Source organism: Neovison vison, chromosome 6, assembly GCF_020171115.1.
Source record: "Neovison vison isolate M4711 chromosome 6, ASM_NN_V1, whole genome shotgun sequence".
NCBI classification, from domain to species: domain Eukaryota; kingdom Metazoa; phylum Chordata; class Mammalia; order Carnivora; family Mustelidae; genus Neogale; species Neogale vison.
In genome coordinates, this window is record NC_058096.1 from 211989579 (window position 1) to 212015523 (window position 25945).

The 25945-nt window shown below is 44.3% G+C and overlaps 1 protein-coding gene and 1 long non-coding RNA gene across 6 annotated transcripts in view; one reads left to right on the plus strand and one right to left on the minus strand.

Annotated features, from left to right (window-relative positions):
- The window catches only part of BRD4 (bromodomain containing 4), a 95391-nt gene extending 86912 nt beyond the window's left edge, over nt 1–8479 (minus strand). Inside the window, exon 1 of one of the 4 annotated variants that reach the window (XM_044253839.1) lies at nt 8303–8479. The gene's annotated coding sequence lies outside the window, so the exon portion shown is untranslated. Of the gene's footprint in view, nt 1–7835; nt 7886–8302 lie in introns of those variants that run through there. The other 3 variants (XM_044253841.1, XM_044253840.1, XM_044253843.1) reach the window with 3 other exon arrangements.
- A 140-nt stretch (nt 8480–8619) lies between these two features.
- Nucleotides 8620–11586, plus strand: LOC122910724. Of its 2 annotated transcripts, none has more exons than XR_006385267.1 (2): nt 8620–8657; nt 10699–11586. It is a non-coding gene; the product is annotated as an uncharacterized LOC122910724 (long non-coding RNA). The 2 variants fall into 2 exon arrangements; XR_006385268.1 differs by lacking the exon at nt 8620–8657 and adding an exon at nt 8862–8885.
- The last annotated feature ends 14359 nt before the right edge of the window (nt 11587–25945 follow it).

Sequence of the window (25945 nt, forward strand, 5' to 3'; positions counted from 1 at the left end):
ATGACTTTCTTTTAAAATCTAAATTCTGGGGGCACCTGGGTGGCTCAGTGGGTTAAGCCGCTGCCTTCGGCTCAGGTCATGATCTCAGGGTCCTGGGATCGAGTCCCGCATCGGGCTCTCTGCTCAGCAGGGAGCTTGCTTCCCTCTCTCTCTCTCTGCCTGCCTCTCTGCCTACTTGTGATTTCTCTCTGTCAAATAAATAAATAAAATCTTTTAAAAAAATAAAAAATAAAAAATAAATAAATAAAATAAAATCTAAATTCTGGCCGAAGTTGTCTGGAGCCCAAATCTATTACCCTGTTTTACATGAGAAACCAGACTTAAGAGTGTAGGGGACTGGTCCAATGCAAGTAGAGTGTGCCCCTGTACCTGGTTCTCATGCATGCACATACACACACGGACAGACAGACACACACACTGTGCTGGCAGGTTCCATACTCCATGCAATTCTGTTTACACCCTCACATTAACAATCTGCTCCCGCCAAATATAGGTTTCCTCAAAAACAGTAGAAAACGTTTCAGCTGTAAAATCCCTAAACTGATCTCACTCTCTTCCTTTCTCTTTATTCTTAAAACACAAAACAATCTCAAAGGCCAATTTGCCCACAGATGTATATGTGTTATGGCCTGGGGTAGGACAAATGCGTACATCAGCCACTTACAAAGACACAGGAATTACTAATTCCTGTTCCTGGAAACTGCACAATACCAAGCCCAACACCTCTCCCCTGGCACTGCTTTCACAGTGCGTCAGTGCCTCCTAACTTGACAGCAACAAGGAACAAATAAGGACTTTGAGCCTTAGAGAGAACCAAGACAAGGAAGGTGACCACTTTCAAAGTAGAGTATGGACAGACAGCTTTTCTCAAAGTCCTTAAGGCAGAGCAAAGCAAGCACTCCCTTCAGACCCCACTCAAACCGAATACAATACAGACCCCTCCCCTCCTCTGTACCTTCTGGCCAACTGCCAATGCTCAGGTATACAGATTCCATCTTACAAATAAGGAAACTGAGGTTTAGAGAGATTATGTAAATCACCTGAGGACAAGACCAAAAGGGTACAGGGCTGGGACCGAACCTTGACAGTGGTCTCCACAGTTCTCCCTCTCCAGTGATACAGCTCCAACAAGCCTGCTCTCCACAGCCCAAAGACCTAGAAGTTCCTACACTGGGCAGAACAGGCCAATACTTGTCAAGAAAAAGATCACAGAATAGCCTATACTTAGGATGAACTAAAAAAAGTCTTTGTAAGTATGTCACAGATCAAAACAAACAGCATATTCATTCAAGCATTCTTAATCTGCAGTTAAATGCTCAGATTTGCCTGATCTCTGAAAGTTATTTTCCAAATGGGTTTAACACAAAAAACACCCCCATATGTCACTGGTCCTCACGGTCCCTAGTAATGGTGACTGACGTCAACTGGTTCATTGGGTCAACAAGGCCCAAAATCCCTTAGTAGGACTTCAGCCTCGCAACCAGAAACTCCACTTTCCTGGCCCATCCAGCTGCCTGTTTCTCTTCCAGGGAGAGACTGATTTGTGACACAAACCTTCTTGGAGATCGGAATCCTTCTATCACCCAAGATATCAACACAATTCAGATTACAGCCAAAGATGGTAGGGAAAGATGCTGTGCTTGTGCTCTGGAAAAACTTTAGTCCACCAACGACTTCTAGCACCATGGCCATTGCCTTTATTCATATAACCAAGTTTTAATGAAATAGGAAAGTACATTTCAGGCCTGAAAATACACCAGGCTACATTTCCCTGCTACATCACTTCCCTAAACTCTGCAGCCAACATCCCAGAATGGATGCCCCCAAACCACTAAATTTCCCTTAATCCCATTAGCATCTCTTTTAATCTCAATATGAGATAAAAACAAATCCTCACGTTAAAAACAAAACAAAACAACAACAACAACAAAACCCAAATCCCCACTTTAAATCACCTCCTCCGCTGTTCTCCATGCACCGTTTACTTGGGAGAAATGCACAACACCAAGGGGATTCTTCTTAAAAGGCACCTGGCAGACCTTGGTGTCACCTGGTGACATGATTTCTAGGATTACCAGCTGGTGTACTTTCCTAGCCTTGAATAGCTCTACTCTCATACCTGGCTATCTCTTCCCACTTTCATTTTTCACCCTGGGCAATAATAGGAAGTAAGCAGCTAACCTTGAAAGGGAATCACCTCATTTTACCCTCAGATGAAAAAAGTGAAATTTGTGGGAGGTAGAGAGACAAGCTGAAGGCCACGCAGGTGGCAGCAGGGCCAGGACTCAAACCAGGGTCTGTCTCATACTGGTGGTATCAGTCTTTGGAGCAGGCTAGCAAATATGAGACAGATCAGATGTCAAGAGGCTACACAAACCCTCCCCAGTACCCTTCCCCAGAGCATTCAGATAACACTGGGTTCCTATCACAGTATCATGAATTCTGAGACTTGATTTCAAGAAACAAAGTCCAACTCTGGCAGGATGGAGTAGAAAGGTCAATCAGCAAGATGTGGAGACATAACTGCCTCTCAGAAGCCTTCAGAACACACTCAAGAGGACATTTTGTTTTGATCCAATTGCTTTTTATGGGAAAAAAAATGTTAAAAACCTCACCGTTATAAACAAGACACTATCAAGCTGTAATTGTGTAGAAATGGACATTCATGGAACTTTTCAGGAAAACTAATTTGTATCAAGGTTTAAAAAATGCACAGCCTTTGATCTAGTGATTTCCTCCCTAGACATGAAAAAAGACAACTTGAAAATCATCTCCAAAGATAGCAGAATTAAGTTATGGTACATTCATATGGTAGAATATTAGACAACTATTTAAAAAGGGCATCTTGGAAGTGTTCACAATTCAATATTTAAAAAATATTTGAAATCTAATTTAATTTTAATATTTGAAAATTTAAGAGTATAATCTAATTTTGCTACTCATAAATAGAAAAAAATTGGAATACAAATGAGATCAAGGGATAGTTTGACACTTCACACTGTTAATATTGCTATTTTTCAAATTATTTCAAATGACCACAAACGACTTTTAAGAAAGGAAGGAAAAAAAACCAACCTTACAATCTCATTTTCAAATGATGGTGGATCAATCTGTGCTATTCCCCTTCAGGGTTCAGTCAAGAATGGGACAAATGGGGCGCCTGGGTGGCTCAGTGGGTTAAGCCGCTGCCTTCGGCTCAGGTCATGATCTCAGGGTCCTGGGATCGAGTCCCGCATCGGGCTCTCTGCTCAGCAGGGAGCCTGCTTCCTCCTCTCTCTCTCTGCCTGCCTCTCTGCCTACTTGTAATCTCTCTGTGTCAAATAAATAAATAAAATATTTAAAAAAAATTAAAAAAAAAAAGAATGGGACAAATGGCTGTTTGCCCTAAATTTGACACTGGACTCCATCTATTTCTTTTGAGTGGAATATATCCCATGATTTAACGTGGGATTTACAGATGCAGCTTAATGAGTTGTAGCCTGTTAAGACTGAAAAAGGAAATTAAGGGTTTTAACAATTACTCTTTACAACACTAGAAGTCTGGAGTGCGTCTTCCAGAAGGGTTTCTGTGCCTTACCAGCATTTCAAACTGTTCTCTAGGAATGTACAATTTTTAAAAACTAAGTTGGGATCAAACCACTCAGACTGTACTACATGCAACATGCTGACATCCTTGCACTTCCATTTCCTCATTTTTTTTAATGGGTACACCCACAACTCAGCAAGCTTTTCTTTTAACCCCTTGTGAATACATTACAAAATCAAGGCAGTTAAAGTCATTGCACATCGTCAAATAGATACCATGATCCAGCAATTCCACTCTTAAATATCTAAGAAAATGTCTGCACAAAAACTTGTACATAAATGTTCACAGAGGCCAAAGTGGAAACAACCCAAATATCCACCAACTAATGAATGGATAAATAAAATGTGGCATGGATTCACATAATGGAATATCATTCAGTTATAAAAAGAATGAAGTACTGGGGTGCCTAGGTGGCTCAGTCATGAGGCATTTGCCCCAGATGCAGGTCATGATGCCAGGGTCCTGGGATAGAGCCCGGCAGAGGGCATCCTGCTCAGCATGAAGCCTGGTTCTCCCTCTCCCACTCCCCCTGCTTGTGTTCTCTCTCTTGCTGTCTCTCTGTCAAATAAATAAATCATATCTTTTAAAAATAACCAAAAAATTAAAAAATAAATTAAAAAAAGAATGAAGTACTGATTCATACTATAGTACAAACCTTGAAAACATTATGCTGAATGAAAGAAATCAGACACAAATAGCTATATTGTCTGATTCCTGAAATAACCATAAGAGACAAATTTATAGAGACAGAGAATAGATTAGTGGTTGCCAGGCACTGGTGGGCAGGGTGGGTATGGAGAGCCACAACTAACGTATAGGGATTTCTTTTTGGAGATGTAAATGTCTTCACATTTGTTATGGCGATGGCTGCACAATTTTGAATATACTGAAAACCACTGAATTGTCCACTTTAAATTGGTGAACTGCACTGTATGTGTGAACTGTATCTCGATAAAGCTATTATTTCTTTAAAGATTATTTATTTATTTATTTATTTGACAGAGAGATCACAAGTAGGCAGAGAGGCAGGCAGAGAGAGAGAGAGGAGGAAGCAGGCTCCCTGCTGAGCAGAGAGCCCGATGCGGGACTCGATCCCAGGACCCTGAGATCATGACCCGAGCCGAAGGCAGCGGCTTAACCCACTGAGCCACCCAGGCACCCAAGCTATTATTTCTTTAAAGAAGGATATTTGGTGGGATTTTATCACAGTAAGTGTAATGCTCAAGTTATACACAATTTACATTCAGTAAATGTTTGGCAATAAATACCCTAATAAAGCAACCCGCCAAAGAAAACTCATGTGCAAATATCTTTTTGTTTTCTTTGCACATAGTAAGAGCTCAGGAACTAATCGCTGAAATTAACTGGGCAATCACATCCACATGAAATCCGAATATTAAAAAGAAAGTGCTCAATGTTAAAAAAAAAAAAATCAAACTTTAACTGACAACATGAGAGTCACATTAAGAAATGCTACCCATACATGTTTATTACCCACTTCATCTCCCTCTTAAAATACTTTTCCCAGGCCACTGTTGAACCACAGCCCAAACCCACTTACCACATTTCAAACTAAGTGGGAAATGTACAGTAGACAGTGCACAAAAGCAACTGCATGCCACATTGCTCAGACTATAAATAAGTTCACTGCAATTTCTGGACCTTACCATCCTAGTTGAAAGTCACATTACTTATAAATCACTACTAACCAATTATGTCCCCTCCTAATATTAATTTAAGAGGAATTACTTGCATTTGATATGCCAAATTCTTGCTTAATTATCTCTCCAGTTTGTTCACTCAAAAAATATTTTAAGTGCTCTTCTAGGTGCTGGGGATACAACAGAGAATTAAAATAGGCAAAACCAAGCAAACATAAACCTGCCTGCATGGAACTTACATTCCAGTAAAACAAAAAGAAAAATGTAAAATTTTATTTTTTACAAACTCATGTCTTATTAATTAAAAATGAACTGTCAGCATTCACAAAGAATCCCATTTCTCACCTTGCAAACATGCAGTCCTTGCTAAACACAAAAAATCACAAAGACTTACAAAATATCAGTAGCAGTTTCCAACAACAAGCTTTTCTTTCCTTTTTATATATTTGCCGGGCACATAAAAGACAAACACGATCTACTCTACAAGTTTATTCAAAATCAGAAATCGAAATACTTTACAATACAATTGTGACAGAGGACAGTGGGTTGTCAAAAGACTTAACAGCCCCTAGTCTTCAAATCATAGAAGTACCAAGTAATTTTGCTTTCAATTAAGAACAAGGATTCCAATCTCCTTCTAGATCTATAAATCTCAGGTCATTCAATAACCTGAATTGTGTAACAGAAAAATATCACACACCCCCAACCTCCAAAAACAAAAGTGCAATTTAGTACAAAGATCACAACTTGCTCAAAAGGGTAACTTTTGGAAACAAAGTCTAAATTCCTTTAAACAATTCAATAATTTAGTGGAAGTTTTACAAAGTGGCCAGACTTTTTTTTTTCTCATCACCATCCTAAACTAGGAAGCTTGTCAGATGGGCACCCTGGAACAGTCAAACTATCTTGAAAATGTAGCCACTTTCAAGTTCCAACTTTAATCTGCAGGCAGAGCTCTTTATCTTCAGCAAATTGGCTGAGGCCAAACTCTAGCTAGATATACACAGGTGGGCTCATCTCCTTCCAATTACAACCAACTAAAATGATCTTATTAGATTTACTCCACAGCTTGAGCCCTTAGATATTATGCTCTCTACTAAGGAAAGGGGTATGGTGGATAACTAGGAAACAATGCCTTTTTTTTTTTTTTAAAGATTTTATTTATTTATTTGACAGAGATCACAAGTAGGCAGAGAGGCAGGCGGGGGTGGGGTGGGGGGAGCAGGCTCCGCGCCGAGCAGAGAGCTGGATGAGGGGGCTCGATCCCAGGACTCTGGGATCACGACCCCAGCCTAAGGCAGAGGCTCCAACCCACTGAGCCACCCAGGCGTCCCTTTTGTTTTGTTTTTTAAACAAATCATGCTTTTCCTTCTAGAGTTAGTCACTGGAAACCATCTGAGAGGTTTATCCTCCCCAGAATGAAGTTCTGGGGGAGAAGGGCTTGGTTACCTATACACCTTGAAGAAAAGATAATGCCCAACTAAACTAAACCAAAAGGAAGGTTTTATTAAATTACGGGCAAGGTCATAAAAACAGATTTTACCATCCAAAACCTAGTTGGAATTGAAAACACATTCATAAATCCTGTTGAGTATAGCTTTCTTTACCGCTTCCAGACTACAAATTCTAAGGACTAACAAGTTAAGGAACTTGACGGCCCCATTCATAAAAATCTCCCCTTATTAGAGCGCCAAAGAGCCACTGGCTTAGAGCTACACTGGGACTTCGTTTTTGTAAACAGGGACAGATAGAGCCCTCTCAAAGGGCAGCAAAGGCACTTCAAGTCTCACGAAACAGGCTCGAAGAGGTCACTTCTTGCATCCAACACATTAAAAATGAACCCAAAGACCAATACCATAAACCGCACCAGGTTGCTGAAAACATTAAATGAGTAAACAAATAAAAATAACATTTCAAAAAACAATGCGTGGTCTTAAGTAAATGGGAGGTCAGCCACTGAGCAAAAAGCACATGACTCATCCACAGACCTGAATATAAAAGTATTTACACTGTCCACCACACCAAAGTGGGATTTCCCATTTTCATCCAAGGCCACCGCAGGCCTTGGGGGCAGCTCAGTCGGGTAAAGTTGTGCTGCTTCCGTAGGGGCGGGGGGAGTGTCATTTTATTTCGCTGAATCACAACTCCCCCACATCCCCACCCCAAACCACCACCCCGCACAACACCGCAAACAGACGAGGCCATAGCAAGGACGCCAGCGAGCACCGACCGAGCAAAACAAAGCGTCCAGCGCAGGGCTGCCGGACTGGGAGTGGGTGGGTAAAGGGGGTCAGGTTCGCCCGACACAGCACCGCTCCCACCCACGAGGGTGTCTTCCGGCAGGCGTGCAGCAGCAGCCTCCTCCCTCCACCTGGGGACCAGCTCCATTCTCCGCAGAGATACGGAGACAGCCGGGAAGCCAAGGAAATGGGGGCGGGGGCGCGCTGCCCCAGTCCGGGTAGGAGGACCCAGGCGCCGAGAGAGCGCGCGCTGAGGCCGGCCCACGTGAGCGCCGGGGCCAAGGCCGCCTCGGGGACCGCGGTCGGGGACAGCGGCGCCCGTGGCCACCACGCCGGGCCCGGACTTACCGGGGCCGGGCGCGCCGCGGCCCCGCGGCGGCGCTTCCTCCTCCTCCTCCTCCTCACTTGACAAAATGGCGGCGGCAGGAAGTGCCGGGCGCCTCGGCCCGCCCCCCGCCCGCCCCCGGCCACCCGCCCCGCCGCGGCGCCCGCGCCCCCCGCCCGCGCCCCTGCCCCGCCGGCCGGCCCAAGCCGGAGGCCGGCGGCGCCAACGGCCGGGGAGCCGCGAGCTGCCCAGCCACTCCGACGCCAACGGCGCAGGCCACCCGGCCCGGCGCAAGCGGCACCGCGCGCGGACGCGGGAGGCCCGCAGGCCCGAGCCCGCGTCGCCCCGGCCTCCCCGCCCCCGCGCCGCGCCGATGGCGTAGGTGCTGGCGCACCGGCCCCATTACGCAATGCAGGTTACGCGGGCCGCGCCGCGGGTCCCCGCCGGCCGCCCCGCGCCGCCCGCCACCCCGAAGGGCACCGGTCCTCACCTGAGACGCTAGGCCGCACGCCGCCCCCGCCGGCCGCCCGCCGCCGCCCCCTCCTCTTCGGGCTGCCTGCGCGGCGCCGGGGCCCGCCCGCCACGCCCGCCGCTCCGCCGCGCTCACAGGCCCCGCTCGCCTGCGGGCACTGCCGGCAGCCGCCGCCGCCGCAGCCACCGCTTCGGCTCCTCGGCTGCGGGAGAGCAGAACAAACAGCCCTGCCGCTGCCGCCGCCGCCGCCGCCGCCGCCAGCGCACTGACGTCACCACGTACGCTGCGCGCGCGGCCCCGCGCCGCCACCCGGCGTGCGCGTCCCGCGACCGCGCCCGGCGCCGGCAAGCTCGGAAGAGCTAGCAGGCGCTAGGTGAGTGGGGGAGGAGGGCGCGCGGGTTTGGGGGAACCCCTCGGCTGGAGGGCGCAGGGATCTGGCGGATCCAGGGAAGACACCCCCGCAGACGGCGGGGCGTGATCCTGCGGACCAAGGGAGAGAACGGGGCGCGGGGGGGGGAGATCTAACAGACTGAAGGCTGGGATTGAGAAGGGAGATGTCCAAAATTGTAAGAAGATGAGACCCTCAGCGACAGGGAGGAAGGTGAGGAGAGACCCCAGAGGCTGCCGGCAGAGGCCGAGGAGGGGCCCCTGGGCGCCAGGGCGGAAGGGTGTTGGAGGGAGGCTGGGTCGCTTCGGCCCGCGAGTGGCGACTGGGCGCCGGGCGCAGTGGGAGGGCGAAGGCAACTGTGCGCTGGGCAGCGGCGGCGTCGGTCCCGGCCGGCTGCTGCGGGGTGCGCGGGCTGGAAGTGCTGGGCCGGGCCGCGTCGCCGTCCCTCCAGCTGTGCCCCGGCCGTTCCTCAGCCTCGAGCCTCCCAGACAAGTCAGCTCCACAGAACGAATGGGTTAAGGCTTAGGTCGCTTGGATTTTGAAATGAAGATTCTGGGGGCTCCTGGCTGGCTCAGTGGGAAGATCCGACTAGTCTTGATCGCGAGGTCGTGAGTTCGAGCTCCACGTTGAACGGAGAGCTTACTTAAAAACATTAAAATAAAAAATAATGATGATTCTGTTAAATTACTCAAATGGGAAAGCAAAAACTTCCTTCCCGTTTGCTCTTCACTCTTTTAGCACTTTTATTTTTAGAAGATTTTATTTTTTTTGAGACAGAGCATTAGCAGGGGAGGGGGCAGAGGGAGAGACAGAGAGAGAATCCCAAGCAGACGCCCCACCGAGCCCAGAGCCCCATTTAGGGCTCCATCTCACAACCCTGAGATCATGACCTGAGCAGAAATCAGAAGTCCCACGCTTAACCAACTGAACCACCCAGGTGCCCCACCTTTAGTACTTTTAGTTCCATCTTTTAGAAATCGCAGATGCGGGGCGCCTGGGTGGCTCAGTGGGTTAAGACGCTGCCTTCGGCTCAGGTCATGATCTCAGAGTCCTGGGATGGAGTCCCGAGTCCCGCATCGGGCTCTCTGCTCAGCAGGGAGCCTGCTTCCCTCTTTCTCTCTGCCTGCCTCTCCATCTACTTGTGATTTCTCTCTGTCAAATAAATAAATAAAATCTTTAAGAAAAAAAAAAAAAAGAAATCGCCGTTCCTGTAAAAAGTCTAGGTAATTGGGGCGCCTGGGTGGCTCAGTGGGTTAAAGCCTCTGCCTTTGGCTCAGGTCATGATGCCAGGGTTCTGGGATCGAGCCCCGCAAGGGGCTCTCTGCTCAGTGCAGAACCTGCTTCTCTCTCTCTCTCTGCCTGCCTCTCTGCCTACTTGTGTTCTATGACTGTCAAATAAATGAATAAAATCTTTAAAAAAGGGGCGCCTGGGTGGCTCAGTGGCTTGAGCCGCTGCCTTCGGCTCAGGTCATGATCTCAGGGTCCTGGGATCGAGTCCCACATCAGGCTCTCTGCTCGGCGGGGAGCCTGCTTCCCTCCCTCTCTCTGCCTGCCTCTCTATCTACTTGTGATTTCTCTCTGTCAAATAAATACACAAAATCTTTAAAAAAAAAAAAAAATCTTTAAAAAAAAAAGTGTAGGTAATTAAAAAATTCTCTGATGGCCCCTTCTTCCAAAATATACCAGTACACTAGCATAACAGTCAAACAGTGATGTCTATGTCATGCTGTTTGCTCAGGCTTCAAGGGTGATCGGTCTTAAGGAAAGCAAAGACTTAAATTTATCAGTATTTTAGCAAACCATGAGATAACAAATAAGTGCAAGAAATAAAGGAAGTGATTGTAACCAGATTATTAGTCAACTTCCTTTAATCATATATTAAAGAATATTGAAATTTTGTGAATATCTTCTGGCTCCTTGTTTTGCATGCTCAGCAGTTTGTGGAAGATGATCAGAAGTGGAAAAAGAATAGGAAAGTACCCAGGGCTATGCGAATGTGGAGTAACAACTTTTTTTTCTTTTTAAGGAAACCAGAATGTATCCATTTGAAGCTGTCCTTTCCATGGTTGTCTTCTTGTATTATCTACTTAATTTATTGTTGTTGCTGATCATGTTTTTGGAAGTAATTTGAAGCTGCCAGTTTGCAAGTCAGGTAATAGAATCTTACACTTAATACTTGAGTCACACTTCATTTAAACAAAACTGTAACATTTAGCTTGTTCTACTGAACCAAACTGGAGGACTTTGGGCTGTTGCTAGAAGTCATTTCCAGCCTGAAGAGAATATGCAAACTGTAGAGGCAGTTCCAAAAGCTGTTTCCAACGTCCCATTCTTCTTGTCTTCCATAGTGCAGACCCTAACTCCTTACAGCTTAAACTCAGAAAATGTTTATCCGGTTGAATCAGTTTCATAAAAAGTTTTGCTTTTTAATGGTTCTCATAATAAGCGCCTTTTCTCTTGTTATTACTGTGTTTGCAATACTGAAAACCAGAAGAGATTAATAAAAATATTAAGGAATGAGACATGAAGTACATACTATAATTCTGATTGGTTTTAAATATGCATTATTCATTTTAAATAAAATAATACATGAAACCATTTTAACTGAACAATGAAAAAGAATCTAGAGAAAAAAATAAAGTACCCTCTTATCTCTTCCCCTCCCTCACCAGAGTAACCACTGTTATCTCTTCTATGTGTTTTAGACCTGTGCTTTCTGATAGGACCACACATGGCTATTGAGTACTTGAAATGTAGATGACCCAAATTGAGATGTGCTGTAAGTGTAAAAAACACATTACAGTTCAAAGATTTGGTAGAAAAAAAACACGTAAAATATCTTATTTTTTGTATTGATTATATGTTGGAATAATGTTTTGTATATTGGATTAAATAAAATAGTTATTAAATTTAATTTTCCCTGTTTCTTTTTACTCTTTTATTTATTTATTTAAGATTTTATCTATTTATTTGTCAGAGAAAGAAAGAGAGAGCACCAGCAGGGGGAGTGGCAGGCAGAGGGAGAAGCAGCCTCCCTGCTTGAGCAAGAAACCCAATGCAGGACTGCATCCCAGGTCCCTAGGATCATGACCTGACCTGAAGGCAGATGAGCCACCAACCAGCCCAGCCACCCAGGCGTTCCTGTTTTTACTCTTTTAATGTGGGCCAGTAGATAAGATAAAATTACATATACAGCTCGCAGCGTATTTCTATTGAGCAATACTGGTCTAGACTTTTTTAAAAATTTGTGACAGCGTGTTATTTATTCTTTTAAGTAAGCTATAGCCCAACATAGGGCTGGAACTCACAACCACAAGATCAAGAATTGTATGCTCTACCACTGAGCCAGCCAGGAGTTCCCTGGTCTTTTTTTGTTGTTCTTAAAGTATAGTTGACACACAACGTTACATTAGTTTCAGGTGTACAATATAGTAATTCCACAAATCTATACACTGTCTAGACTTTTCTATGCATCAATATGTATCCATAGAAATAGTTGTATTGTTCTAAAACAAAAGGGAGCCTTCTGTACTTGTTAATTTGTAACATGCTTTTTTCATTTACTGTATCTTAAAAGCCATTCCACATGAGTTCTGACTAATTGGGAGATAACTCCAAAATGACATATGGTATGTTATCTGGAAGGGATAGATCATAACTTATTTAATTGTTCCACCATTTTGAACATTTAATTCAGTTCTAGTTTTTCCATCATACTAGCATTACAATAAACATCCTATACATTTACTGTTTTCCTTTCATACTTGCCAGCATTTTCCCAGATTAAAAAAATCTGGGATTACTCTGATGGCTCAGTTGGTGGAACATGCAACTCTTGATTTCAGGGTTGTGGGTTCAAGCCTACATTGGGTGTAGAAATCACTTAAAATTTTTTTTAAATCTTAAAAAATATATTAGTGTTTTCTTAAAAGCAAGGATAAGGGGTGCTTGGGTGGCTCAGTGGGTTAAAGCCTCTGCCTTCAGCTCAGGTCATGATCCCAGGGTACTGGGATGGAGCCCTGCCTAGAGAGCCTGCTTCCTTCTTTCTCTGCCTGCTTCTCTGCCTACTTGTGATCTCTTTCTGTCAAATAAATAAATAAAATCTTTAAAAATAAAAAAATAATTTAAAAAAACAAGGATAAATTTATAAACCAGTTTTGGAAGAGTTGGAGGTGATTGATTTGTTTGTTGTTGTTTTAAGATTTTATTTATCTATTTGTCAGAGAAAAAGAAAGCACAAGCAGGGGAAGCAAAAGGCAGAGGGAAAAGCAGACTCCCTGCTGAGCAGGGAACCCAATGTGAGACTCCGTCCCAGGACCCTGGGATCACAACCGGAGCCAAAGGCAGACACTTACCTGACTGAGCCACCCAAGCATCCTGGAGATGTTTGATTTGTTATGGCCTGAATCCATATCCACTTTCGAATAAGAACTTGACCATGGAGTTACATACTGGAATTAGGGCCTAGAGATAGTGAGTGATTCACCCAAGATCACACATTTACACATTTACACATTATACATTTACAAATCTCCAGACTCCATGAAGCCTGTCTGGTTCTTTTCACTAGCTCCAGAGTTGACAGTTTTTTTCAATATTTGAAAAAAAAAGTATCAATATTTTGTTGTGTGCCATATGATCTATAACATTTCCAGTCTTTGTAGCTCTGCCATTGTGGTACAAAAAAGCAGCCGTAATTAATATGTAAGTGAATGGGTGTGGCTATGTCCCAATAAAATGTTGTGTACTAAAATTAGAATTTCATACCAACTTCAGGAATCACAAAATATTCTTTTGATTTTTTTCTTTTTTAAAGATTTTATTTGTATATATTTATATAAGTTATTATGTATATATTATATATAACTGTATAATCCTATAGGCCATATATATCATTCTTTGCTGGAAGACTGTACATATACAGACAGCAGTCCAGATTTATCCCAAAGATGGTAGTTTGCTGCTCCCTAGAAGCAGCTCCCTGAAGCCTAGAAAATGGAAATTTCTTTACCATTCTACAGAATGGTACATGCAACTCTTGAATGATGAATGGTACATGCAAGCTATTCTGCTTGCATTTTTTTGCTAATTCATTTGTTTTTAGCTGTTTTAGATTTATGTTAAAATTGAGTGGAAAGTACAGAGTTCCCATATACCCCCTTACTTCCCCTCTCCACTTCCCCCATTATTATTATGCACAGTGTGGTACATTTGTTAGAGTTGATGACCCAATATGGATAGTGATTATTATCTGAAGTACATAGTTTACAGTAGGAGTCACTCTTTGTATTTTATGTTCTATGAGTTGTTGCTGGGGTTTTTTGTTTTGTTTTTTAAAGATTTTATTTATTTATTTGACAGAGATCACAAGTAGGCAGAGAGGCAGGTAGAAAGTGGGGGAGGGGGAAGCAGGCTCCCTGCTGAGCAGAGAGCCCAATGTGGGGCTAGATCCCAGGACCCTGGGATCAAGACCTGAGCTGAAGGCTGACTTTAACCCACTAAGCCACCCAGGTGCCCCCTGTTGCTGTTTTTAAAAAGATTTTATTTATTTGAGAGAGAAAGAGCAAGCACAAGTGGGTGGGCTGAGAGAGAGGGAGAGAAACAGAAACAGACTCCTCAGAGCAGGGAGCCAATGGTGGGGCTCAATCCCAGGACTCTGAGATCATGACCTGAGCCAAAGGCAGACACTTAACCATATCCAGGCACCCCTATTCTATGTATTACGACAAATGTGTAATGACATGTATGCACCTTTAATGCTTGCCAGTTTTTAACTCATAAATTAGCTAGGAACAAAAGTAAGCTTCAGAGTAGAACACTGCATTCTGTCAGCCACAAACAGGTGCATGATAGCCCGAAGGGTAATTTTTAGTCTCCGCTACTTAGTTATTTTATTTTGTATTTTGTCATGGTTTTGCTTAGTTTTGAAGTGTTTGACAAACATCATTCACTGCCACACTCAAAATAATGAGATACTGGAAGACCTAGTATGGAGAGTCATATAATTGCAATTAAAAAAAAAAAAGTGGGGGCGCCTGGGTGGCTCAGTGGGTTAAAGCCTTTGCCTTCAGCGCAGGTCATGATCCCAGGGTCCTGGGATCGAGCCCCACATCAGGCTCTCTCCTCCATGGGGAGCCTGCTTCCTCCTCTCTCTCTTTCTGCCTGCCTCTCTGCCTACTTGTGATCTCTGTCTGTCAAATAAATAAATAAAATCTTTTTTAAAAATATAAAAAAAATAAAATTTAAAAAAAAGGAAGTGATTAAAAAAAAAGTTTGAACGTGGAAAGAAAATGCAGATGTTGCACAAGGAATGAAACTGAAGGAGGAATCTGGAGGTCAATGAATGGTAGTAGGAGCACTCATATATTGTTCATCATTTGGTCTAGAAGCAAGGCCCATGTGCCTATGTGATGATTCCATTCCTATGTTGATTTTTATTTTTTATTTTTTAAGGTTTTTTATTCATTTATTTGACAGAGAGACTCAGCAAGAAAGAGAACACAAGCAGGCTTTCCACTGAGCAGGGAGCCTGATGCAGGGCTGGATCCCAGGACCCAGGGATCATGACCTCAGCCAAAGGCAGAGGCTTAACCAATCAAGCCACCCAGGTGTCCCACTATGTTGATTTTTAAAACAGGAAAATAGACTGAAGTTTTTAGGGAAATAAAGCTGTAAAGAAAAGCAGTCACCAGTGGTTGTCTGAGAGGGTGGCCAGGAAGGGATGAGGGGATGGGTGGGCATAGCCAATATTTTAATGCGCTTAAAAAAAAGTGTGAGATCTATACCTTCTTAGTTTTTTTAATCTATGGTATAGAGAACTATAAGTACAATGTTGTAGAGCAGGTCTCTAGAGCTTTTTCATCTTACGTGAATGAACAATGTTCCACTTCTTGACTGCATTAGCTTTGTAATTCCACTATACCTATGCTTTATGCATATTTTGTGTTTCAATTTTTATTTTATTTTATTTTGGAGAAAGAAAGCGTGCATGTGCACTAGTAAGGGAAAGGGCAGAGGGAGAGAGAGAATCTTTTTTTTTTTTTTAAGATTTTATTTATTTATTTGACTGACAGAGATCACAAGTAGGCAGAGAGGCAGGCAGAGAGAGAGGGGGAAGCAGGCTTGGTGCCGAGCAGAGGGCCTGATGTGGGGCTCGATCCCAGGACCCTGAGAGCATGACCTGAGCCAAAGGCAGAAGCTTAACCCACTGAGCCACCCAGACACCCCCAAGAGAGAGAATCTTAAGCAGACTGCATTGAGCACGGACCCCACACAGCGCTCCTTCCCACAACCCTGAGATCATGACCTGAGCTGAAACCAAGTGTCAGACACTCAACCGACTGAGCCACCCAGGTGCCCCTGTGTTTCCATTTTTAAAGAAAGAATGCCATATGTAAAGAAAACTGCCTGAGCAAGAAAAGTAAATAGAAAACGCAAATGATGCAGTCACAATGTACAAATTTCTTTTTTTTTTTTCTTAAAGATTCTATTTATTTATTTGACAGAGAGAGAGACAATGAGAGAGGGAACACAAGCAGGGGAAGTGGGAGAAGGAGAAGCAGTCTCTCCGCTGAGCAGGGAGCCCAATGTAGGGCTTGATCCCAGAGCCCGAGACCATGACCCGAGCTGAAGGCAGATGCTTAACGACTGAACCACCCAAGTGCCCTGCAATGTACAACTTCTGAATGTCTGGCCAGGAAGTGAGCCGCATTGTAAGATACCTTCTCGTTTAAGACTCACACAGGAGGCTGGTGATTCCGATAAAATTCTGGTCATGAGCCCCTGACATCCCATGAGTTCAAGGCCCTGTGGAGTCATGGCATCAGAACGAGTGGCAGTGAGCCAAGTGAACCTGCTCCAGCTGCTAAAAACATTCTCTTTGGCATTTGCTGAGTAAGGAATGCTTCTTGTCTTGACTGATTCGCACCATTGTTGAAAACAGGCTATTGTGGGGAGGGATGCCAAGATAAAACTTATTTTAGCAGGGATTCCATGAGTAGGTCTGTTTTTAAAGCTTTGTACGAATAGCCTGCTCTCATCAGTGTAAGTACATGTCAAGACTGAAAGCCTGCATCTTTTTTGTTCCTTTAATCTTAAAAAAAAAAAAAAAAAAAAAAAGGGTTGACGAAGCAGGCACTTGGAATCTAATAGAAGAAGAACGTCTAGGGGCACCTGGGTGGCTCAGTGGGTTAAAGCCTCTGCCTTCGGCTCAGGTCATGATCCCAGGATCCTGGGATTGAGCCCCACATCGGGCTCTCTGCTCGGCGGGGAGCCTGCTCCTCCTCTCTCTCTGCCTGCCTCTCTGCCTACTTGTGGTCTCTGTCTGTCAAATAAATAAATAAAATCTTTAAAAAAAAAAAAGAAGAAGAACATCTATAGGGGCATTTGGGTGACTCAGTTGGTTAAGCATCTCCCTTCAGCTCAGGTCATGATCTCAGGGTCCTGGGATTTAGTCCACATCGGGCTCCTTGCTCAGCGGGGAGCCTGCTTCTCCCTCTCCCTCTGCCTGCCTGCCACTTCCCCTGCTTGTGCTCTGTCTCTCACGATCTTTCTCTGTGTGTCAAATAAATAAAATCTTTTTAAAAAGGATTTTTCAAAACTTTTTTTTAAGTTAATTAGTTGAAATTAATGAAAAACAATCCCAGGGTCCTCAGATCGCGTCCCACGTTGGGCTTCCTGCTCAGTGGGGAGTCTGCTTCTCCCTTTCCCTCTGTAGGTCTCCCTCTCTGTCAAATAAATAAAATCTTCTTTAAAAAGGTAGAAGTTATACACTGAGAAGAACTTAGCACTACTTACAGAAATTAAAGTAGACCTAAATAAGTGGAAAGACATCAGTGTTCATGAATTAGAAAACTTAATAGTGTAAAGATGGCAGTATTCCCCAAAGTGACCTATAGATTCAATGTAATCCCCATCAGAATACAGCTGGCTTCTTTGTAGAAATTGATAAGCTGATTCTTACAAAAAATATGAAAACTCAAGGGACCCAGAATAACCAAAACAATCTTAAAAAGAGGAAGAAAGTTGGAAGATTCACAGTTCCTGATTCCACAGAGCTCCACTGTGATATTGGCATAAGGATAGCTGTATAGAATAAAAGAATCAAATTGAGTGGCCAGAAGTAAACCCTAGTGGCTATAGTCAACTGCCCTTCGACAAGGGTGCCTAGACCATTCAGCAGAAAGAACAATGTCTTTGGGGTGCCTGGGTGGCTCAGTTGTTGAGCGTGTGCTTTTGGCTCAGGTCATGATCTTGGGGTCCTGGGATCGAGTCCTGCATCTGGCTCCCTGCTCAGTGGGGAACCTGTTTCTCCCCTTGCTTTTGCCTCTCCCCTGCTTGTTATTTTTCTCTCTCTCTCTCAAATAAATAAATAAAATTAAAAAAAAAAGAAAGAAGGAACAGCATCTTTAACAAATGGTGCTGGGACAACCAGATATTCACATGGAATGCAGTGAAGTTGGACTCTTATATCACACCATACACAAAAACTAACACAAAATGGATCACAGGCCTAAATGCAACAGCTAAAATCATAAAACTCTTAAAAGAAAGATTTTATTGGGGCGCTTGGGTGGCTCAGTGGGTTGAAGCCTCTGCCTTCGGCTCAGGTCATGATCTCAGGGTCCTGGGATCGAGCCCCGCATCGGGCTCTGTGCTCAGCGGGGAGCCTGCTTCCCCCCTCCCTCTGTCTGCCTCTGCCTACTCTCTGTCAAATAAATAAATAAAATCTTTAAAAAAATATATTTTATTTATTTATATGGCAGAGAGAGCTCAAGCAGGGGGAGCAGCAGGCAGAGGGAGAGGGAGAAACAGACTCCCTGCCTAAAGCAGGGCTCAATCCCAGGACCCTGAGATCATGACCTGGGCCAAAGGCAGATACTTAAATGATTGAGCCACTCGGGTGCCCCTAAAACCATGAACTCTTAGAAGAAAATGTAGGGGTACGTCCTAGTGGCCTTAGATTTGACAGTGCTTTTTACATACATAAGATGCTCTTAAGTGTCTGCCTTCAGCTCAAGTCATGATTCCAGGGTCCTGGGATCAACCCCCACATCGGGCTCCCTACCCAACTGGGATTCTGCTTTTCCCTCTCCCTCTGACCCTCTCCACTGTTGTGCTCTCGCCCTCTGTCATATAAATACATAAAATTTAAAAAAAAAATGCCAAAAGTACAAGCAACAAGAGAAAAAAATATATATAAATTGGACTTGATGGGAAAGAAAATTTTTGCACCAAAGGGCACTACTAAGAGAATGAAGAGTCCAGAATGGGAAAAAAAAAATTTGCAATCATATCTGATTTAGTATCCAGAATATATATAGTATATATAGTATCCAAAATATATAAATAGCATCCAGAATATATAAAGAACTCCTACGATTAATAAAAAGACAACTCAATTAAAAAAATAAACAGAGTGCCTCATGGCTGGCTCTACCCATTCTAAGCATCCCACTTTTTTTTTTTTTTAAGATTCTATTTGTTTATTTGAGAGAGCAAGTGAGAGAGAGAGTAGAGAGACACAGAGAGAAGGAGCAGAGGGAGGGACAGAGGGAGAGGGAGAAGCAGACTCCCTGCTGAGCAAGGAGCCTGGGACTCCAGGATCATGACTTGAGCCAAAGTTAGATGCTTAACTGACCAGAGAAACCCAGGCGTCCCAGACATCCACTCTTTTTTTTTTTTTTAAAGATTTTATTAATTTATTTGACAGAGAGTGCACACAAGCAGGGGGAGTGAGAGAGGGAAAAGCAGGCTCCCCACTGAGCAGGGAGCCCCACACAGGGCTGGATCCCAGAACTCTGGGATCATGACCTGAGCTGAAGGCAGACGCTTAACCGATGAGCCACCCAGGTGCCCCCCCTGCAAGTGTCCCACTCTTAATTTCAGCTCAGGTCATGATCTCAGGGTTTTTTTTTTTTTTAAGATTCTATTTATTTATTTGACAGAGAGAAATCACAAGCAGACAGAGAGGCAGGCAGAGAGAGAGAGAGAGAGGGAAGCAGGCTCCCCGCTGAGCAGAGAGCCCGATGCGGGACTCGATCCCAGGACTTTGAGATCATGACCTGAGCCGAAGGCAGCGGCTTAACCCACTGAGCCACCCAGGCGCCCCATGATCTCAGGGTTTTGAGATCAAGCCCTGCATCAGAATCCACATGGAGAATTCTTTCTCCCTCTCCCTCTGCCCCTCCCCGCAAGCCTGCCCCTCTCTCTCTCTCTCTCTCTCTCTCTCTCTCTCACACACACACACACACACACACACACACACACACACCAGGCAAAGAATTTGAATAGGCATTTCTCCAAATGTAAACAAATGATCAACACGCCCATGAAGGAATGTCCACCATCTGTAGTCATCAGGAAATGCAAATCAGGGTCGCCCCGGTGGCTCAGTGGATTAAGCCTCTCTGCCTTCCCTGAGTCCTGGGATCGATCCCCATGTCAGGCTCCCTGCTCAGCGGGGAGCCTGCTTCCACCTCTCTCTCTGCTTGCCTCTCTGCCTCTGTCAAATAAATAAATAAAATCCTTTTTTTTTTTTAGAATTTTTAAAAAAAATTTTTTCAGTGTGACGGAATTCATTGTTTATGCACCACACCCAGTGCTCCCGACCTCCCACCCCCTGCCCCTTCAAAACCCTCAGATTGTTTTTCATAGTACATAGTCTCTCAGGGTTCATCTCCCCTTCCAATTTCCCTCAACTCCCTTCTCTCCACCTCCCCATGTTCCTCCATGCTATTTTTTTTTTAAGATTTTATGTATTTATTTGACAGAGAGAAATCACAAGTAGATGGAGAGGCAGGCAGAGAGAGAGAGGGAAGCAGGCTCCCTGCTGAGCAGAGAGCCCGATGCGGGACTCGATCCCAGGACCCCGAGATCATGACCTGAGCCGAAGGCAGCGGCTTAACCCACTGAGCCACCCAGGTGCCCCTCCTCCATGCTATTGGTTATGCTCCACAAATAAGTGAAACCATATGATAATTGACTCTCTCTGCTTGACTTATTTCACTCAGCATAATCTCCTCCAGTCCAGTCCATGTTGCTACAAAAGTTGGGTATTCATCCTTTCTGATGGAGGCATAATACTCCATAGTGTGTATTGACCACATCTTCTTTATCCATTCGTCCTTTGAAGGGTATCTTGGTTCTTTCCACAGATTGGCGACCGTGGCCATTGCTGCTATAAACATTGGGGTACAGATGGCCCTTCTTTTCACTCCATCTGTATCTTTGGGGTAAATACCCAGTAGTGCAATTGCAGGGTCATAGGGAAGCTCTATTTTTAATTTCTGAAGGATCTCCACACTGTTCTCCAAAGTGGCTGTACCAACTTGCATTCCCACCAGAGGGTTCCCCTTTCTCCACATCCTCTCCAACACACGTTGTTTCCTGTCTTGCTAATTTTGGCCATTCTAACTGGTGTAAGGTGGTATATCAATGTGGTTTTAATTTGAATCTCCCTGATGGCTAGTGATGAACATTTTTTCATGTGTCTGATAGCCAAATAAATAAAATCTTAAAAAAAAAAGTGCAAATCAAAACTGTAATGCCTGGGTGGCTAAGTTGGTTGGACGACTGCCTTCGGCTCAGGTCATGATCCCGGAGTCCAGAGATCGAGTCCCGCGTTGGGCTCCCAGCTCCACAGGGAGTCTGCTTCTTTCTCTGCCCTTTTTCTCACTCATGCTCTCTCTCCCTGACTCTCTCTCAAATAAATAAATAAATAAATAAATAAATCTTTAAAAAACAAAACAAAACAAAACTGTAATGAGATACCACTTCACACCTACTAGGATGGCCGGAAGTGGGGGGAAAATGGAAGTATCAGTAAGGATGTGAAGAAATTGCAACTCTTGTACACTTCTGATGGAAATGTAAAATGGTACAGCTATTGTGGCGGAAAAATGTGGTGGTTCCTTGGAAAATTATAGAATTACCCTATGATATAATTCCACTCCTAGGTATATATCCCAAAGAATTAAAAACGAGTATACAGATACCTGTTCAAGGATGTTCCTAGCAGCACTATTCAAAATAGTCATAAATGTGGGAACTCAAATCTCTATTGGATGAGTGGATAAGCAGATGGGGTATATACATGCAGTAGAGTACTATTCAGCCATGCAACAGAATGATGTACTGATCCAGGCTCCAGCACAGGGGAACCTCCAAAACAGGCTTCGTGAAAGAAGCCATGGTCATGTAGTGTACGGCCTCTGCATGAAACGTCCAGACCAAATAAATCCAAGACACAAAGCAGATTACTGGTTGTCAGGGGATGGGGGAGGGAGGAATGGGATTAGTGCCAATGGGAGCGTGCAGTTTCCTTTTAGGGTGAGGAAAATATCGGAGAACCAGTTGCAGGTGGTGAGTGTACCAGATGCTACTGCATTGTCTGTTTTAAAATGGTTAATGGAGGGACGCCTGGGTGGCTCAGTGGGTTAAGCCTCTGCCTTCGGCTCAGGTTATGGTCTCAGGGTCCTGGGATCAATTCCCCCGTCCGGCTCCCTGCTTGGGGGGGAGGCTGCTTCCGTCTCCCCCGCACCCCCCCCCAGCCTCTGCCTGCCTGTCTGCCTGCTTGTGATCTCTGTCAAATAAATAAATAAAATCTTAAAAAAAAAAAAAAGGAAGTGGCTGAATTCTTTTTTTTAAAGATTTTATTTATTTATTTGACAGAGAGAGATCACAAGTAGGCAGAGAGGCAGGCAGAGAGAGAGGAAGGAAAGCAGTCTCCCTGCTGAGCAGAGAGCCTGATGCGGGACTTGATCCCAGGACCCTGGGACCATGACCTGAGCCGAAGGCAGAGACTTGAACCCACTGAGCCACCCAGGTGCCCCTGAATTCTTTTTTTTAAAAACATTTTATTTGACACAGTGTGTACACGTACCCACTCATGCTCGCTCCCTGCTCCTGCTGAGCAGGGAGCCCGATGTAGGGCTCAGTCCCAGGACCCTGAGATCATGACCTGAGCTGAAGGCAGATGCTTAAACTGAGCCACCCAGGTGCCCCCCTCCCCATATTTTCACCATGACCCAAGAGCCATCAGTATTAAATCAGTATAAAGCCACACCGTGTTTTCTATACCCATCTATGAAATGCTTCAAGGATGCTACTTCCAAAAAATGCTGAATGGCTCTTCTACTGTTGGTTCTGAGGTTCTACTTGAACGTCACTGTGCCTGTCTAATCACTACTGGGCACACTTGGAGTGAGCAAGATGCCTGGGTGGCTCAGTGGGTTAAGCCGCTGCCTTCGGCTCAGGTCATGATCTCAGGGTCCTGGGATTGAGTCCCGCATCCGGCTCTCTGCTCAGCAGGGAGCCTGCTTCCCTCTCTCTCTCTCTGCCTGCCTCTCCATCTACTTGTGATTTCTGTCAAATAAATAAATAAAATCTTAAAAAAAAAGACTCTCTTTCAGCCAAGTTGTTGGACAGTGGAAATGTTTTTTTTTTTTTTTTTAAAGATTATTTATTTATTTATTTGGCAGAGAGAGATCACAAGTAGGCAGAGAGGCAGGCAGAGAGAGAGGAGGGAGCAGGCTCCCGCTGTGCAGAGAGCCCGATGCGGGGCTCGATCCCAGGACTCTGAGATCATGACCTGAGCCAAAGGCAGAGGCTTTAACCCACTGAGCCACCCAGGCGCCCCCGGAAATGTTTTTTATGGTCCAAAATTTAACTGGAGAGGATTTATTAATATTGATAATGCATTTTTTTTTTTTTTTTTTAAAGAGGAGTAGGAACAGAGTGGATGAGAGAGAGAATCCCAAGCAGGCTCCAGTGAGGAGCCCAAGGTCGGGCTCAATCTCACAGCCTAGGATCATGACCTGAGCCGAAATCAAGAGTAGGACACTTGGGTGCCTGGATGGCTCAGTTGGTTAAGCCACTGTCTTCAGCTCAGGTCATGATCCTTGAGAGTCCAGGGGTTGAGTCCTGTATTGGGCTTCCCCTGCTCTGTAGGGAGCCTGCTTCTCCCTCTCTCTCTGGCTACCACTCCCCTTGTTTGTGTTCTAATAAGTAAATAAAATCTTAAAAAAAAAAAAAAAAGAGTAGGACACTTAATTGGGGTACTCAGGTACCCCCGACTATGCACTTTTACTTTTTTTTTTAGTGATCTCTCCATGTAATGACTGTACCTCTCTAACTTGTGACTCTGAGATCAACAGTCGCATGTTCTTCCATCTGAACAAGCCAGGTGCCCCTGATGTCTTCTGGAACGAGTACTTTGCTTATTACACTGTGGTATTTCCCCTTTAGTAACTGAATTAATTTCATAAAAACCCCAGTGAAATCACACAGGTCCACAATAGGATTACATGAAGCTGACATCAGGCTGCCATTTCTGAGATATTTTGGCTTGGGAATAGCAGGGATTGTCAAATCCTATAAACCGTTTTTTTTTTTTTTTTTTTTGAAGACTTTTTACTTGAGAGAGTGTGTGGGAGCAGGAAGTAGGAAAGGGAAAAAGCAGACTGCCCCCTGAACAGGGAGCCCGACCCAGGACCTGGAGATCATGACCTGAGCTGAAGGCAGCTGCTTAACAGTCACCCAGATGCCTCACCCCCTAAATCTTAAAAAAAAAAAAGGTCTCGGGGCACCTGGGTGGCTCAGTGGGTTAAAGCCTCTGCTTTCGGCTCAGGTCATGATCTCAGGGTCCTGAGATCGAGCCCCGCGTCGGGCTCGCTGCTCAGCGGGGAGCCTGCTTCCTCCTCTCTCTCTGCCGGCCTCTTGGCATACTGGTGATCTCTGTCAAATGAAGAAATAAAATCTTTAAAAAAAAAAAGGTCTCTATAAAGTTCAGGGCCATTGGTGTCTCACATTATCTGTGCATTAATTTGGGTTACCTGCATATCTTCAGATGACGACCCTAAAAGTTACTTACACTTCCCCTCAGGTTTCTCGTCAACCAGTGGGAAACAACTAAAGTGAGGGGCCTGCAGGTTATTCCTGTCCCCTCAGGAGACAGAAGGGCATCTCTTAGTGCAATCCAAGTACTTACTCCCATCTTGGGGAATGAGGGCCTGGTTTAAGCCAAGTTTAGAAGTAAAATGATTTGTGTCCTTTCACACTGGCAGGAGGGGAAGAAATACGCTGAAATTTAGATTGGTTTAAGGCTAGGCCTCGGATTATTTACAAGAGACAAGAGAGCAGTTTCAGAGTTCTGTTATCCTTTCTGAGACTACTGACGTTCAATGCCACCAACCTTTTTGCCTCAAGAGAAGAAACTTCAAAGGGCACCCGCAACCTGTGGGTAAGGCACACCAATGTAACAATAGTGACATTAACAATAGTGGCGACGGGCACAGAAAATTCAAAGACACCATTTTCTTACTTACTGAGCAATTTATTTGTTTCTAATTCTTATACTGACTTTTCATAAATACTCATCTCACATTTCCAGTAAAGGTCCTTGAGAGCAGGGCCTTTCTCTTACTTTTATCATGAATGAGCACGTGGTACGCAGTAGATGCTCATGGAGTCTCCTACCATCTTGCCAGTTCCCTCTGGCCAATGCTTCCCCCAGGGAGACCGTTAAGGGTTTGCAGGGAAAACAGACCCAGAAGCAGCATTTCCAGAGGGAAGTATCTTCCACTTCTTTTGATTATATGAAAGTGTGACTGTTGCTTGCAACCCTTTAACACGTGCCAGCTTTCCTTTCCCACAGATTCAGAAACCTCTAAAGGAATAGTATTTATCTGAAATGTGTTTATTTCACTATATTCATTTCTTACAGATAGCATCTATCTATGGCAATTTATATATTTCCTATTCATGGGAGTGATACTAAGTTTTTTTTGCTTTTTAATATACTTAGGGAGTAGTAACTCAATTGAAAGGAAAAAGAGGAACAAAACCCCTGAAATAACAGAGAAACACAAATGAGGTTAAAAAAAAAAAAAAGAGGGAAAAAAAAAAAAAAGACAAACACAAAACCCTTCCAAACTACAGAGTGATTCACCAGAGACTACAGAGATTGGGGGAGTAACACCTTAGGCAAAACGTCCTCATTCTGGAGGGGCTGGTGGGTGGGCGTCCGAGGGCGCAGGTCCACCAAATTCATGAGGCCTTCGAGCACAGCTCATGGATGTGCCAGAACCAACATCGCGTTCACAAGATCCTGCTATATCTTGTGAGGATCACACACCACACGCAGTGTGCTACCGAAGCAGGTCAAAAACGGAAGCCAAAGCCAAGTCTTAAAACTTAAAAAAAAAAAAAAAAAAAAAAAAATCCTGTATAAAGCAAGATACATCCCAGTATTAAGCTGCTCTCAGAAAAAAAAT